General features: G+C 34.9%; 1 long non-coding RNA gene across 2 annotated transcripts in view; it reads right to left on the bottom strand.

Moving 5' to 3' along the window:
• Positions 1 to 18,760, bottom strand: part of LOC150002636 (uncharacterized) — a 147,517-nt gene that overhangs the window by 76,754 nt on the left and 52,003 nt on the right. For both annotated transcript variants that reach the window (XR_016512629.1, XR_016512630.1), the window contains exon 3: positions 12,447 to 12,541. This is a non-coding gene — a long non-coding RNA (uncharacterized LOC150002636). The remainder of the gene's footprint in view (positions 1 to 12,446; positions 12,542 to 18,760) is intronic.

Below are 18,760 nucleotides of genomic sequence, written 5' to 3'. Positions count from 1 at the left end.
AGGCTGTAACTACTCAACTCTGCCATTGTAGTACAAAGGAAACTATAGATAATACATAACCAAATGGGGTTGTCTCTGTCCCAATAAAACCTTGACACTCAAATTTGAATTTAATGTAATTTTTACATGTCACAAAATAGTATTTTTGTTTGGATTCTCTTCAACTATTTAAAAATGTAAAAACCACTCTTAGCTTGTGGGTCATACAAAAAGAGGTTATTTGTAGGTCATATATGACCTAGGGGACAAGTTTGCCAATACCTAATCTAGACAGAATCTTATCCTGTAACTAGTACTTGATACCTTATCTATTAGAATTAGGTAGACCTTCTTACTCCCTTCTGGTTTACAAGTAACCAGTTCTTAGGGAAGTCTGTTCTTTTCCTGAATCAGAATCCTTTAATTTATAGCCCCTGACCTAAATCTTCATCCTAAAGTTAGGATGTCCCTAATCCTATTTCAGAGGCAGAATGAGCAGGTGTATCTATCTATTCAGGCATGAAGGTTTATTAGCAGTTTAGTGACTCATGTCAAGATTGGAATTTACTTTGCCATCCATTTGAAGATATATATATAAACATCTCAGCCTGAAATTATTAGAAATATCACTAACTAGACAATCCATTTCAATGTTAAAGTTTAATCCCCCCCTCCACCTACCAGTAGACTCAGAAAGAATCTAAAAACAAACTTATTTTAAGGAAGTACTTCTCCAACTTTTAAAATTATTTATTCCTATAAGGGCAGAGAAAATGATACATGTGTCCAGAGTTCTGAGATCTAGACTTAACTGGTACATGAGAAGTGTGAAATTTCTTTGAAGTCTCCCGTTTTATCTTATAAATTCATGCATATCTTGCATTTATCCCATAATATATTGGTATTTGTTGTAATATAAAAATGTTTAAAACTACTTCTGAGTTCACTCTCTTAAATTTTTATGCTAAAAATTGAGAGTCCCAGGAAGCTGGCCAATATTTACTCTCTGATTCACACGGATTCTCTGATATAGCAGTGTATGTATACAACTTTGAGAAGTTTAAACTTAGCATAGGTCCCCAGTTCCTCTTGGTGGTGCTAGACCCCATGTACCTAACAACTTCCAGACTCTACACACCTCCCAACCGCAACCAAGTCCTCGACATATGATATAAGGCACTTGCATCACAAAGTCCATTTAAGGATTTCAAAATTAATTAGTTGACATTTTACAAGGTTGCCTTGGTATGATTGTCACTTGACCTCTGTTTTCTTTGTTCATATTCTGTCTATAGGCTTATTCTTGGTCTTCAAATCAAATTAGCAATAGAATATCTTCAATAAGCCTACATGTATTGTATAATGCAATGGATCACAATGATCTAATTGTGTTAACACCCTAACCCTAGTCCACATTGTGTCTTCATGCACTTTAATTTATCTTGTACTGTATTTTATTGCAAATATGGGCTCAAAGTTGCATGGATTTCTTTTAATAATTAATGTCTATGTTAATTAATGTACTTTTAAGTAAATAAAGCTGAAAATCAGTGCTCTGATGATGTTTTTATCTGTTTGTCCCTCCTCATCTTTATCATGCACATCCTCCATTCAAACCACTGGAATCCATAAATGTGAAAATCAAGAGTAAGTTCATCACTATGAATGTAGCCTGATTTTCAAGATTCAATTTTTTTCAGGTAATAAGGTATTTGAGAAACTGTAGAAGAAGGTTGCTTTCAACCAGCTAGATTGTTTAAAGCAATTCCTATGAATATTCTTAGTATTCTTAATTGGCATATAGGTATATATCATTATTCTACTCTGTTGGTCATAGCAGAGCTCAAAGAATGTCCTGTTGAATGACTATTGGACATCACAAGAAAGGAACAAGAAAAGGAGCAAAAGATAACATTTCATTACTAATAGTGATGGTATCCCTAGATTATTTGTTCTGGGAAATATTAGCTGAGTGGTTTAGATAGAAGAGCTGTAATCCCCTTTCTATTTTCTATGGTAAGCATGATAATTCTGATTGATGGTTAGACCCAAGTGAAATTGAAGGAGAGGCAAAACAAGACTTGGTTAAAAGGCTGGTAATCCCAGTGGTGCCAACAGTATGTTATATTTACAAACATTTGCATCACATTAAGTTTGACAGTGAGTGCCTCTTTAAATTTTGAATTATAGGTGACTCACTTGCCTCACACCTTAGTTTCTGATCTTAAGATACTTGGCCACAGGTTATAAATCTCTATAAAAGAAAAGAGACAGACTATATATTTCAAACTTATTAGCCTGGCCCTCTGTGCATGGACATGAGTAGTGTCAACTTTCACAACTGCAATACATTTGTCTTATGATAATTCCACCAAATAAATAGATCACTTGAAATTCCTCTTATATATTGTTTCCTTTCTTGTCTCTTGCCTTTGTTAATCACCTTTCTACTTCCTAAACTTTAAAATCCTATCCATTCAGAGTATAGAGACCATCTCTGTTACTTCTTCCAGAATTATTCCCCTGAAGTGGACAATTGTATTTTGCCATCAAGCTTCCATCTCCCACTCCAACTTTTAGGACTTACTGTCCCAGCTACTGGGAGAATTGATGGTTGACAGATTTTAGCTTCAAACTTCCTTGCAAAAATTGTCCTCAGCCAAACACAGCCATCTCACCCAAAGTCTCATCCTCTCCCCAGGGACACCTTGCATCTAATGATGGGTCAGTGAAGGAGTTTAAACCTGACACTCTTTCTCTAAATCAAGACAATTCTGAAGGACCATTTACTTGTGGAAATCACCATAGTATCTTTTTGGTAGAAACTGGGAGAGTCATTACCTCCATGCCTGCTATGTTACTATAATGTCTTTTCTCTTGGGAATTCAGTTACCTTCTCGATCGATAGGAACTGGATCTGAAAATTAAATTAAATTCAGAAATTGACAGAATGATGACTTTAAAAAATTTTATAACTGCTCTTAGCTTTCTGATTATACATTTTTAATTTCTCTCTTTGTATACATTAGAAATACCCTCGATAGTAGCCCGTTTATTCTTGCTCCTATGGGATGTCTGCATCCTATTAACCAACTATGTAGCTTTTGGTAGATCGGCAATGCCTCCCCTAGTTGCCAAACCTACTTTGCTGCCCATTTCATTTTTGCCTGCATAATCTGATTTTGTTTTGTTTTTTGAAAACAGCAAAACCACTGGAGAATGCCTCAATTTCATTTATAAGGCAACTTTGAGATATATATCATCAATTTTATCAGACCAATTATGGATCCATTTACATGTTTTGCCCAAAACAACTTCTAAGATAAAATTGGCATTATTTCTTTCATTTGCTTTAGACCAACATTGCTCTTTTTACCTGTTACTCGTCGTCGTCGGCAGCCGTCCGTCTCGAGAGACGATGGTGTAGCTTCCTAAGAGTCTATCTGCACCGCCGAGAATGGCTGTGCAGTCCGACTCGGGAGTGACACGGTATCTGTCTCCTCCCGTGTTGAAGCTACAGAGCCTGGGCAGGGTGATATGGAGGGTCTGCTGTTGCCCATGCAGCAGACCCCCCCTCTCTTCGCAGCTGAAGGATCCAAGGGAAAGACGGAGTCAATACAGCTTGGCTTCAGGTGCGCCGCAGGAGTTGCCGGTGTTGACTACAACGTCAAACCGCCTTAGGGACTCCGGCTCCGGATTTTCTGTCGGGGTTTACTCCCTTAGCCTTTCCCCTGAAGAGGTATGCCGCAAGGCAGCGGAGGTTTTTTGGAGTCAGAGTTTTCCTTCTCTGATGTGCCCTGACTGGAAGATCGAACCAGCGACACTTAGCTCGCAGGCCGACGCTCAATCCACTGAGCTAAACCAGCCAGGGCCATACCTGTTACTGATATGCAGATTATATGTTAATTTCACTTTCACCTTTAGATCCCATGGGGAATTTGAATGCTGATGATCTGTTTTGTTCTTCAGAATGCCCAACTGTACCTTTAGGTATTATTCATAACAGTTGAGGCAATGCCCTCAGAATTAGGCACTGATAGCAAATAATCTGTCACACAGAACCTCATTATCTTGGCCATTGTCCTAGTTACAATAATTTTCCTAACAGTTTATAGAGACATGAAAAAATTACAATTCATTTTAACTACTGCTTGCTGCCTTTGAAAATACATATCAACATTTCTACTTCATTCATAGATAGTTCACATTTCTATAACTCTTTGCTTTTTGGCTTTCCAATGAATTAAAATGTATGGGCAGAGAGGAAATTTTAACATTTTATAAAGAAATCTATTAATGAACAATATATGCATGAATTTAGACATATCAATTTAAAACATGTACATATTAAAATACTTATCAGTGATATCTAGCATACACATTACTACAAATAGTTGACACTAACTTATGTGATTTACCAACTCTCTTTTCTGGAAGCTAAGCCATCCTTTCAAAGTCCCAGTAACTGGAAGGTATGACATTCTGCATCTTACAGTGACAGGGTTTCCTTTGAATTAAGCTTCAGAACTAAGTGTCAGTGATGTGACAGAGCACACACGAGCCCAGCCAAAAAAAATTTTTTTTTGTTATATTTTCAGGAATTTTGCACTAATAAAAATTAAATGTATTAATTTACTATTAAATTATACTAAAACAATGGTAATAAATACTCAACTTTTTAACTTTCTAATTATTTAATTATATTTTATGCTATCTGTGTTTTTATTTTTTATTTTTGTATATGTGTGTGTTTGTTTTTGTGTTCTTTTTAGTGGAAATTCAGTTGTTAAACATTTACCAGCACACCACTGACTAAGCCCTCCTTCTCAATTCAGGAGCTAAGAAAAAATTTCATAATTTAGCTAAGTGAGTGGGAAAATATATATTACCCAAGTATATATAGATGAACAAATGTAGTTATATTCATCTACATACCCACAAGGGAAGAATTAAGAAGTGCCTGGTGGTGAAAAAGGAGAGGGCACCAGGACAGGAAAAGGCCAGGTATCATTAAATTACCAAATCATGAAACTACAAAGAACCTAAGGGAATTTATTGTTCCACACTTCAATATAACAGAGGAGAAAACAGAAGTTTTCCTATTTGCTCAGTGGTTGAGCCAAACAAGATTCTATCTTTAACTAATGCTAATGTTCCTTCTTCTGTATTATATGGCTTGTATGTTCATATTTTTTCCTTTACCCATATTTATTTATCTAAATTATACTTGAAAAAGTTAAACTGAGGTTAGAACAAATATATGATAAAGTGATATTTATATTTTTCCAATTAATTAAAGTATGGCTATTTCCAAAATCCTTATTATATAGTTCAAACAGTCAGATTTTTCTCAAGTATTTCTCACAATTTTCTGCCCTCCCCAAATGACGATTTATCTTTATAAGAAAATATTGACTTTTTATTTAACATGATCTAACTACATGGAACACCTGTTATATGTTTTAACAGCTTAGTGAATAGGCGTCATTATATCTATTTTAAAAAGTAAATTAAAGCATATAGAGTTTATATAACTTTACCAAGGTGCTGCAATTAGGTAGCAGGTTTAAGAACTGATTCTGCCTCACTCCAAAGCCCGTTTTTTCCCTCCCCTTTCCCATAGTTTGCTACTTTATCTCTTAGACATCTGTCTATAGGAAAAAAATAAAATAAAAACTTTGCCATAGTTGTGTAAAATTTCCAGATCATATTTGTGCCTTTGGCTTTTTAAATCACATACAAGGAAAATTAAAATGTCAGTCATTTTCAAGGTCGCCCATCACTGTAGATATTTGTCACTGTCATGATCTATTTAACCTGGAGTAGGTCCACAACTGAACCTTAAGGTTATCTTTGAAAAGATAGATATCCTAGACTAAAATAAGAAAACTAGGGACAAGGAGAGAAAACACTTAAGGTAATGAAATATGGAGTTATTAGCACTCTAGCAAAGTAACATAAGCAAACTGACAGCACAGAAGGAAAGACAATTCTATTGTTCTTTGATATACCAGGGAAAGAAGATACCAGGGGCAATGCAGAAGAGCTGGCAAATTTGAAACAAATTAAAGGCAATAACCTTAAATACAGTGATAATAGGTCTGTGAGGTTCACTACTGTAGGATATCTTTAAATCAAATAATAATGTTGGACTACAGGGTGGATAATTTAATGACCAATAACCTTGCTAGTGTTTTGGCTGAAGAAGATACACAACATCTCATGGGTCTGATCTGATCAGCCCAAGGGCAAGGAGAATTTAATTTTCCCATGAACCAGATAAAGTATTCATCAGAGTAACTAGAGCTTGCTTCCTCATATTACTAAGACCTATATACCTGTGGACTGATTTCCCAGCTCAGGTATTCAATATTACTTTGTGATGGGCCCCATAGAAAAATGATAGAATAGTGTCAGTTTAAAAGGTAACGTTAATGTCCTTCCCCAGTAGTGGGGGAAAATTGCATTGTACCATTCTAATACCCTCTTCTAGTTGTAAAATTTACTAAATAATTGCCTAAAAAGTAAGATTTCAGCTTGTGACCTTAGGAAGATGAAGAACACTAACCAACAGATTGTTTTATGCACTAAAAACATATAAATGTTGAAGCATATGTACACAATGGCTGCTCATCATTTTCTTATGTATCTTGTGCATACTTCCATCTTAGCACATAAAGACTTGTGTTTTTTAGTCTTAGTATTTCATTATGTAAATAAATGTTCATATTATGAAAAACAGAGAACTATAGGGAGCTCCTCTGAAAGTATAGAATATTTTATGTTCTTTTTTTATTGATAACAAACATTATTGCATATATATATTTTGGGCATATGTGCAAGTATATTTGAATAATGAAATCCTTTGAGTGGAATTACTAGGTCAATGCCTATGTATATATTTTTTCAATATTGGTAGATATTGCAAAATTGCCCAGCAAATTGGTTACATCGAATTGCACTTCTACCAACAAAAATGAGATCACATTTTCCTACCTCCAGATGAACATTTTGATATTTGTTATTTTCAATGTTAAAAGTTTAAGTAATTATTTTTTCTCGTTTGCTGATGACAACAGTGTGAGGCTGAACACTATTCCATGTTTAAAGTCATTTTTTCCTATGACCTGACCATTTAAATTGCTTCATTTCTTTTCTTATTTGGTAATAGCCTTTCTGCTATGAATTTGTAAGTGTTTCTTAAATATTTAGTACATTAGCCATTGCCTAACCTTTCCAGGCATTGATTTTTATCAAAGTATATCTAAGGTCTCTTAACATGATTATATCCAATCTATTAAACCTCCCAATTCACTGAGATATTAAAAAGTTAAAGATAAACAATATTTGGCTAATATGAGGCTTTCTCTCCCCCTCTTTTCATCTGTTTGGTAGGATAAGATGCAAGGATGCCAATGTCCACCATCTGGGATTAGAAGGGTGAAATTAATCATGCTGGAGGAGAGGAAATAATAAATTTATTAGTTATTTGGCCATCTATAGATTCAACAGACATTTCCTGAATACTTATTAGGCTTCAGTCTTTCACTAGGTCTAGGGACAAGATCATTCTTACTTTAGCATATTTAATCTCTTTCTAAGCAGTTTTTAATCACAGAAAATTCATTGAAGAAAAGTTGTACGGTTTCAAGATGTCTATGTTCAATGAATGTTGCTTTCTCAATGTGTCCATTAGGAATGCATTGAGATACTGGCAATAACTCAAAAAAACAGTGTTTATTGTCACTAGGTGAGACTATCCCATACAATCCAGAGGTGGGGAGTGCAGCACTGGTACGGTGGGTTTTGAGTTATGGAGGCTCCTTCTATCCTTTTGCTTTGCCATCATCATGCATGGCTTCCACTTTTAACTCTCTGTATAGGCATAGAATTGCTACAGGATCTTCATCCATTATATCTGTGTCCCAGATAGTAAACAGAAGAAAGTAGGTGTGAAAAGAAGAATTGCCTCTTTTCAAGGAAGTCAACTCCTTTTGAAAGGTTTTCTGAAAGTCCCACCCAATGGTACCTATTTAAATCTCACTGAAGGTGTTAAGGAAGTTGGTTTTAGTAATCATTTCAACAATGTATACATATACCAAATTATGACATTATAGATCTTAAATATGCACAATTTTAAAATTATACCTCAATAAACATGAAAAAAATGAATCTCACGTGCCTCTTTATTAGTGAGGAAATTTTTTAAAGTGGGTTGTTGATGTTCTTTTTACTTGTTTTTTTTTTTTTTTTTTTTCTTTGTCTTTACCTGGACACGTTCATAGTTAAGAAAAAAAAAATGTTGGGGTGAGGGGATGGAATAAAAAAAAGGCAACAAACTCCGCCACACCACAGATAGCGCAATTCTTTAGGAAGAAAAATCAAATTTTTGTCTACTTCAAAACACAAACAAGAATATAGCCTGCCCCTAATGTCAATGTCTGTGCTGAGGCCACCGGGCAGAAAAGACCAACCGCCTGAGGTTCAGGACCGACGAACCTGAGCTTGAAGCGAGGGCCTTTTGGCCACCGCGTTCCATAATGTCTTTGTATTTTACTTCTTATCGCTCTTTCTTTCCACTCCTCACACAAAAAAAGATGCTGAGTTCAAGCTATGCTTTTCTTTTTCTGAAAACCACCAAAGTTTAGATCCTTGTTAATTGATACATTTTTCTGCTTCCCTTTATTTAGGCTTAAATTCCATTCTTCCTTGTGCCCAAAGCAGATCAATCTTCCAAATCATCATATTTAGTGTCCTTCCTTTCATAAAAGCCCTCATTAAGTTTACAAATTCTATTAAAAATAAACAAACAAATCATAATCCTTATTCTGGCATGTAAAGCCATCTACAATCCAGTCCATCTTGTCTTGCCAATATGATTATTTGAAAGTGCCTCGTTCATCCTCATTCTGTATCTCTCCTCACACAGTTCCCTTTCCTGTCCTTGCCAAATGCTCCAGCAGCTTCTTCAAGTTCACTCTGGTGCAGAGAAAGAATAATACCAGGGAGCCTCCTCCCAAACCCCATGGCATGTTTTCCACAGTAAAAGTGAGTCCTTCTGTACCTGGATACTTCTCTGTAGCACACATTGGCACATTCTGGTTTCCAGCCATCTTTTTAATATTCACGTTCATTATTTCCATTGTTTACATTATGTATACAATAATTTGACTACTCTAAAGAAGCTCTAGTTGACTTTTGAACACATAGTTGGTTTTCAAACATATTTTTTGGTTGAAACTAATTAGTTTATTTTCTCCTTCTATATAGTTTTCTTTAATCAAAAATTCTTCTCATTATGCTTGCTTCTCAATTTCTAACCAAAATTGTATCTGGTTCCGAACTTCCAATCTGATGTTCTATGGAGCCAGACTGCCCCTCCCACAGAGGTCAAGGCAGTCACAATCAGCTGACTATTAGCATAAGGCCTTGGATGGAACTGAATTATTAGCTCCTTTTTAACTGGGTGATTTCCACTGGGCTTTATTTTCTGTTTGCTTGTTAATAGAAATGCCCATAGGCAGTGGTCCCAGATCAAATGTATGAGCCTAATAGAATCTAAAAGATCACATTTAATTTGAAAATCAGACTCCCTTTAGATTCCCAGCATTGCCAAAATTCATCTGAAAAACAGAAAATTCATTTTCCTTCCACCTTCAAAAGCAGCTGAACAAAATTTAAATACATCTGGTTATAACAAACAAGCTAGAAAGTGCACCACAATTGGGACAGGCTTGCACCCAGATCCAATTTTTATGACTGAGTTAGAAAGCCCTTGAAAAATGGGGCTCGTGGTGCAATCCCTGCTGGGGCTTTCACTGGAGACTCTTTGGCACGAAAGACTGAAGTAATAAGTTTGAGTGACATTTTCCCAAAGCAGGTTAAATACTCCAATAGAAACCTAGACGAAATTATACTTAAAGGTTCTCCCAGGCAGCTTGAGTCAGTTTGACACCTCTTCTTTACATGTGAATTCCCTAAGTGAAAAATCATAATACAATTTGTGGGTTGAATTAAGTGATTTTATGAGTGTTAATTCCACAGCTTTTGGAGCTAAATCAATGGGACAATAATAATAGCCTTTTTTTTTTCTTGTTTGTTTAAAAATTTCCCTCTAAATTGTAAGTTGTGGTTATTTAAAGGAAAGTTCTTCATTGGCCATTCTTATTGCTATGACCACAACTTAGTGATAGCTAATGGGACAAAGACAATCTCTGTCCACTTTTGGGAGAGACTGCTGTCCCTGGGGGAATGGAACAGAATGAGTTTACCTTTTTGACCTTTCACAGTATACACTATTGTTTTATCCTTATTTCAGAGCGTATTAAACAGGTTGAGCAAGGCTTTTCACACAAAAAAATGTTCCCTTATTTGGTCACAAAAATTCCTACCATATTTATGTTGGTCTGGAAAACTTGTTAAACGTAGATTGTTAACTTGCTCCCTAATTGGTAGGGACATTTGTATAACACAGTGATTAAGGAAAAATTTTGGAGCCAGTTTGGTAAATGCTGAATTTTACTACTTACTAGCTACATGAACTTGGGCAAATTTTTAAACTCTTTGTGTGGTAGTTCTTTCAACTATAAAATGGACTTAGAATAGAGACAGGATCATGAGCTTTTCTTTCCTTTATTTCCCCCATGCCCCCCAAAACCAGTGAGGTCTGATTTCCCAAGAATCTACATTTGAAATATACTTATTTTGGAGTGTAAGCCAATATTTATGCTATTTATCTTGTCAGGAATGTCTTCCTTTTGTTTCTCCCCTCTCTTATTTGTGAGTACTTATGTTTTAGGATCTGGACTATCAACTGACTTTTCCCTGGCACTTTCCACTACATCTTGATAGTTGGTCTTTGAATCTCTTATTACTACCTCTGATCTCTTTACCCTTCAACCACAAATCATATATTATTATATTCATGTTCTGTGGTAAATATTCATCTAATGATGCCCTTAGAGCAAAATACCTATTTTTTTACTTGATTCTATAGTAATGTTCTTAGAACAAAATATCTATTTTTTAAAATTTATTATATATCTTCTTTAACACCAAGAGATATTAGTCTTTGCTTTAATCGTATTTTGCAGAAGAGTTTTCTATGGTCATTCAGATATATTCAGGATGTAGTATTATTGCCTGCAACCATGAAGATATTATTTGGCAAAAACCTCAAGAGACCTCTCCTCATATGTTAAGGAATATTAGACATGGTGTGAGGGCAAAAGTTTTAGAGTTACGTATTCAAATTTTGTTCTAATTCATTAAAAAAAAAAAAAAAAAGCCAGGGTATCTACTGAGTGTTATTCTTTGGGGTCTCTTCATACTTGGAGCTTTTCTATCCACCCCTCCAACAATCTGACATTCACAATGGACAGAATAGTTCTCTTATTTTTATTCAATGACTCACTCAAAGGTTATTGAGTTGAAGCAGTCTTGTGAATCCATTTATGAAAACAGTCCATCTTTCAGTTCTCCTTGTGTTGGATCAAACGGTCTTAGATGACTTTGCACTGATCCATTGCCTTTATGAAAATACCACACTTGGAAGCTTTGCTCTACCATGTTTTCTTTGACTAGACACTTTGTAGTTCTATGCTTATTCATTGCACTCAATTAATATTCATTGACTTCTTACTGAGTATGATTCTTTTACCCCTGATAATTGTTATGCTTTTCTAAAATTCTTTCACCCATTTGACTCAATTCTCTTTGTCTAAGGGAATGGCTAAGACTTCTGGCCCTCACCTAGAGCTAACAGTATTTAACACAGTTTCATGCATATCTTGAACCCTCATTATATCTTTGGTTAAGTAAGTAAATAAATGCAGCAAATTATCAGTGGCTGGGCATTCTATTAACAGAAACTGTTTATTAAATGGCACCTTGCACTTCTCCAGAAAAGTGTATGTAAAGTTCTTAGTAATAGTTTGGTATTAAAACAACATCATATACATTTGGAGCCTGTGAAGATAAGCAATTGTTTTTAGGATAATTTAAATCATAATTGTTATATACTAATTCTTAGTGAATTACTATTCCATGTATGTATTATATGGCAAACATCTTAATCTGAATATTATGAAGACTAAAATCCTGCATAAATAAGCTCTCTTTAGAGCCATGTGATATTCATTTGTAGCTTGCCTTGGATGCCTTCAATCTCAAAAGTCTTTATGTTACATTAAAACACACATTTATAAAATATGATTGGTATAGATGATGAGGAAAAGTTAAATCATGTTTCACTGAAATTCTAAAAGATGTCACTCTCAAATTTTAAACAATATTTTCCTGTATCATAAGCCTATATTAACATGTCTTTAATGTTTCTACATAGTGTTCAACTCAGGGAAAAAAATCTTAACGGAAAATAGCAGGCATGGTTCAGTTAATGAACACCATGATGCACATAGTTCTATTAGCTTGTTTAGGTGGCTGGCTGAGTAATGTTTTCTCCTTACCTTTTAGTGTTCTTTCTTCATTCCTCACATTCCCTTTTCATTTGTTTCTTCCTCTTCTCTTCTTTCATTATAAAATATTTTTCCATTAAAAGACACTTAAAATACAAAAGAGAATGGGGTATAAATAATGGGAAGATGTATCCACAGCACTTATATAAACATAAGAGCTTTGACGTTCAACAGAACAATTGCCTCCTATGAACAAAAATGTGAATAACTATAAGGACACTTGAGTAACAAACAGTGAAAATGAAACAAATACAATTGAGTTAAATTGGAATAATAATAAGGAGAAAATTTTATCCTGACTATAGAAAGTGTTCATTCTTTTTCGAGAACTTAACATAGAAGAAGCAAGGGGGGGGGGGTGTCTGCATGTACTCAAATCAAAAAAAAAAAAAAAAAGTAAGATTTTGGAATAAAGTCCCTATTTAAAAGTTCATTTGGCAGTGAGTCATCCTGCACAGTCACAATGAGCCTTTGTACTTCCCAAATGGCTTTTGTACAAAGATCTCACAAGGCAAAGAGTTGCAAAGAACACCTATTCTCATTTCAGGTAGATGACAACTAAATCAGAAAGAAGGGGGCTAAATAGAGAAAGGTTTTGAATGCTTCATTATTGTCTCTCAGTAACTTTTTTAACATTAAAAAAAAGTGTATTCTACATATAATTAAATTCACAGATTTAAAATGTACAATTCAATGAGTTTTGGAAAATGACACATTTATATTATCCTGACCCCTATCAAAATATAGAACTTTTTTTTCCATCCCAGAAAGTTCTCTTGACTGGAAAATCAATCTACACTCCTCTTCCCAAGAGGCAACCATGTTCCTGCTTTTATAAATAAGTCTGTTCTATAATTTAATTTAAATTAAATTGTACAATATATACATTCATATTGCTGGCTTTTTTATTTTTCATAGTACTTTATAACAGTATTAGGTTTAAAGAGAAATATAGTTAAGATAATTCAGAGAATTCCTATATATCCCACACCCAATTTTCTTTATTATTAATATTGGTATGATGAATATGTTACAATTAAAGAACTAAAACTGATACATTATGATTAAGTACAGTCTGCTCTTTAAGATTTCCTTAGTTTTTACTCAAGTCATTTTGCTGTTCTAGGATCCCATCCAAGATACCACATTAAATTTACTTATCGTGTCTTCTTAGGTTTCTCAGATATGACAGTTTCTCAGACTTTCCCTGTTTTTATGACCTTGACATTTTTAAAGATTTTTGGTAAGATAATTTGTAGATTGTTTCTCAATTATAGTTTGTCTGAGGCTTTTTCCATGATTAGACTAGAGTTATAATTTTTCACAAGGAAGGCCACAGAGGAAAAGTGCTATTTTCATTACATCACTCAAGAGTACAAATTATAAAATGTATTTATCATTGCTGATGTTGACCTTGATCACCTGTCTCAAGTGATGTTTGTGAGGTTTCTCCATGGTAAAGCAACCTTTCTCCTCCTACATCATGAAAACTTACTTTTTTTTTTTTGTTCCTTTGTATTACAGAGTAGTATTTTGTCATATAATTATACTATAATTTATTTAGCCATTCTATGGTAAATAAGTGTGTTTTTCCAATTTGGAGCTATTATAAAAATGGCTGCCAGAAAATCAGTATATACACTTTTTATGTACATGTTTTTAAATTTTTTATATCTATTTTTAAATTTTTAACTCACCATTTTGAGAAAGAGAGATTGATTTGTTGTTCCGCTTATTTATGCATTCATTGGTTGATTCCTGTGTGTGCTCTGACTGGGGATTGAACCCACAACCATGACATATTGGGATAATGTTCTAACCCACTGAGCTACCCATAAATGCCTACGAATGAAGTGATTGGATCGTAGGTTTCACATACTATGTCTAACTTCATGAGAAAATGTGTGACCAGTTCACAAAATGGTTATATAATTTTATAATCCCATCAACCCAATATAAAGTTCCATAAGAATATCATAAATACATACAACTTTTATTTGTAAATTTTATTTCAATAACACCAAAGAGCAAAAAAAAAATTTAATTAATAATACAGAAAACATAGATACTTTCTAAAAAGAACAATTTTTTTTTCACCAATATTCAAACTGTGTGGCAGCCATGCCATGATATTCTCTCCCATAAAGGAGGAATTCATTCTGGGTATTTCTCTACCAAAGATTTTAATAAATTTGACATTAATAAATATCAATTTTTCAGAAAGCAACTATTATAAAATATAAAGATATAAAAATTTCCTTAAGAATTAGAAAAAGATAGAAAGTAAAGGTTTTAACATTTTTTTCTCTAGTGAGATTTGACAGATCCTTCTTTTTCTTTTAAGTTTATAGCACAAATACTCTTCTTTTCTGCTATCTTAGAAAATGACATTCATAATTTTTGTCACTCTACACCTAGTAAAAACACTATTTACTTAAGCCAGAATTTTATAAATCTGCTCTTATGACAGTTAATGGGTCTATTTGCAAATTGATATAATTTAGAAGATGAGGATATCAAATGCTACATTGTGTTTCAAATAGTCCAGTCAGTATGTCAAACTTTATGAAATCTTTTATTGAGAGCCATACAAACGTGTCACCCATCTCAGAGAGTTCTCATGTGCTATGTTTCTTGTATTTTAAGAAGCATATCTTACTTTGAGTCAAGGACTTTAGTACAAGCAGTTTATTTAGGAGATGACCCAGAGGGTAGGAATAAGGGATCAGGGACTATTAATCAGGAAAAGTGGGGAAGCCAATTTCAGGCTGAGCCTTTGACATGACTACCATGGACCACCAGGAATGGGACCACCCATACAATGTGTAGAATGTCGCTCAAACATTCACTCCCTAAAGGATCGGAAGTGAGAGCTTTTATATACTCACTGGTTGGAGGCTACCCTGGAGAAACATCTTGGAACTCTCAAGCTACCCTTGCACAGAATGAGTGGGCTCCCACATCATAGGTCTGATCTTGAGCCAGAGAGCTCACTTGGGTCCAAGCATTTATAGCAGGGCTCATACCTAGGTTGCTAGAAGTACAGCTAAAATCAGAGTGCAACAGCACATCTAATTCTAGGTCAACATAAAATATAGATTCAAATTTTTTTCTTTGGAAAAAGAAATGAACTGTTAAAAACTAGAAAGACAAATGGATAAGAAAAACCAAAATTATAATATCCTAAACTAATACAGTTAGAATGGTTATACACGAACCTAAGACTGAAATAAAGAAAACCTTTCTGAGAGTTTAACAGCTCCTAAAGGAGAGATTGCACCTTAGGCTGTGAGGAAATTCGCCCTGCCCTAAGACTAGGTAAATTTAGTAAATTCAAATTTTGGAAAAGTAACAGGATGTTCAGGAGGTGAGAGTTTGGAATGTAATCAGTGTGAATGGTCTACAAGTAAAAGATAAACATGAAAAAGAAAAACGTACACAAGGTGAGCAAACTCTGGAGAATGCAGGTACAAACAGTGAAGACCTTGACCACAGGGGTTTTGACACATCTAAGAGAAAAGGAAACAGTTTGGAAATGTAGTAAAAAGTCCTTGGGAGAAAGAAAGGAGAATAAAAACAGGAGAGAACAAAGGCAATCCAGTCCAGAGTAATGTTAAATTGAAGTGTGTGGTTAGACACAATATATTGTTATTAAAATATGGGTTATTTTTTCCCTGACCCCTGGCTGGTTTGGCTCAGTGGATCGAGCGTCGGCCTGCGAGCTAAGTGTCGTTGGTTCGATCTTCCAGTCAGGGCACATCAGAGAAGGAAAACTCTGACTACAAAAAACCTCCGCTGCCTTGCGGCATATCTCTTCAGGGGAAAGGCTAAGGGAGTAAACCCCGACAGAAAATCCGGAGCCGGAGTCCCTAAGGCGGTTCGACGTTGTAGTCAACACCGGCAACTCCTGCGGCGCCCCTGAAGCCAAGCTGTATTGACTCCGTCTTTCCCTTGAACCCTTCAGCTGCGAAGAGAGGGGGGGTCTGCTGCTTGGGCAACAGCAGACCCTCCATATCACCCTGCCCAGGCTCTGTAGCTTCAGCTTCACTGGAGAGGACACTCCAGCGTCATCGCAAGATGTCGATTCAACACGGGAGGAGACAGATACCGTGTCACTCCCGAGTTGGACTGCACAGCCATTCTCAGCGGTGCAGATAGACTCTTAAGAAGCTACACCATCATCTCTCGAGACGGACGGCTGCCGACGACGACGATTTTTTCCCTGAGTATATACCAGAGTGTGCTATACAGATTTTAATCTACCACTAATGACACTGATTTTATCATAAAGATTTGAGACTTGAGAAAGCATTGAGACATAATCATGGCATTTTTCAGTGGGTACTGAGTACAGATGTATTCTATAAGTTGATTGCATAATTAATAAGATACTTATTCATAAATGTTAGGATATTTAAAATACAAAATAAATTAAATATAAGTCATTATAAGCAACCAACAGTATATATTCACACAAACATAATATGCACAGCCATGTACTTTGTGTTATACTAAATTTAAATTTTGTTTAGTTTAGAGAGCAACAGGATAAAATACCTTAAATTCTCTTTGCAACTAGACATTTCCTGTAATATGTACAAATAAGTTAATTAAATTTAAAAGATAATGTTCACCATTACACTAAGCTACCAAGTAATGTTCTATATTGGTGATAAAACATGCAGATTGTAAATAGATGTGATTTTATTTTTGTGTGTGTATGACTAGAATTTTTAAATTAAACCTACACTAGAAGTGGTCCTAACTCCTTGGGTAGGTCACCATTAGCACTGTGATATTTATCAGTCCTTTGACTGTGGTTGGATATTAACTAACAATTGAGTATGAGTTCTAACACTGACACCATGAACACATATAATTTGTTTCCATGTGGTTTGACTCATAGTCACTTGTCTGCATCCATTTCAATGTTATGCACTCTAAATTCATTCTCAAGTAAAAAAATTTAACCAGAAAACATTCACATAATGAAGTATACCTCTCTGACTGTAAACATCAATAGGGGAAAATGGTATCCTTGGGTAATTTAGCTGTTCCTTTGTCCTGATTTCCAGTGAGTGCCAAAATTCAGAAAAATGAGCACTTCTCAAGTTAACCCTCATGGAGGGCAAAACCATTGTAACATCTCACTGCCCTCTACAGGATGCAAACATAAGTGTCTGGGTAAAACTTTCCTTCTTGTAATTATTTGAAAATGAAACTCTGTATCAAGGATCCAGAATTAAAACAACAGTGCACAGCAAAGGAGAGTGGAGGGGGATGCAAATTGAGTTTTCTGTAAAATTAATGAATTTGTAAAGACATACATTACCCAGCAAGATTTCCCCAAACTGAAAATAAACAGCAATAAAAATGCCACAGTATGATAAGGTGGCAATAACACATGAGAGGTTTTACGAATCGTTCAAACGAAAAATAAATAAATAAATAAATAAATAAATAAATAAATAAATAAATAAAGAGACAGAAAAGAGCAGGAGAAAGGGAGGGAAAATGTTCTTGAAAGTGAGTGGGTGTTACTGCATGATCTCATTTTTTTCTCCTTTTTTGTTTGTTTAATTTCACTGATTGCTAAAATAAAAAGTGTCTGCAAAATGATGGATTAATTAGAAGCACATGTAACCTTTTTTTTTTTTTTTTCCTTACAAAGAAAAGGAAAAGAATTCTATCCTTCGAAGATCCCATCTAAAGCCTTCAGTCGGCACCACAGTGGGTTTTGAAAGTCATTTACATAATAGCTAACACAAATGTACTCAGCAAAAACACCGGGCTTTCTAAACACAGGAGATAATTATGTTGGGAGAATGATATTCCATTGCCATCACCATTTTCAAGATACATTTATTCTCCCTGTACATAGCACAGAACAACCAAACACACAGTAACACATTATCTCGTAGGTCTCCACCGTGAAGAGTGACAAGGTACGAGGAGTTGGGGCTGCTGGGGGCTGAGGCGGAACAAAAGCCAGGAAGGAAAGAAATACTGCATTCTATTCCTGGCATATACGTACCACCTGAATAGTATTTTTCATTATCTCCTGCACTGGGAACATTCTATTATTCCAGTGGGAAGTCATAGCGGAAGAGATATAATTATCAACAGAGTAATGGGGATGCTCTTGCTAATGGCCAGCTATTCAAATATCTCAATATAATCATCTTGTCCAATCTCTCCCAATTGCATACTCTTCTGGAGAAACTCATCATTTTTTCCACTTACTCCAGCATAATGAATTCATTTTGCATTTTCTTTGTGAGAAATTAAGAGGAATCGCAATATAA

This window comes from Furipterus horrens, unplaced genomic scaffold, assembly GCF_987537825.1.
Source record: "Furipterus horrens unplaced genomic scaffold, mFurHor1.1.pri manual_scaffold_8, whole genome shotgun sequence".
Classification (NCBI taxonomy): Eukaryota; Metazoa; Chordata; class Mammalia; order Chiroptera; family Furipteridae; genus Furipterus; species Furipterus horrens.
This window is presented reverse-complemented; position numbering and strand designations above follow the sequence as displayed.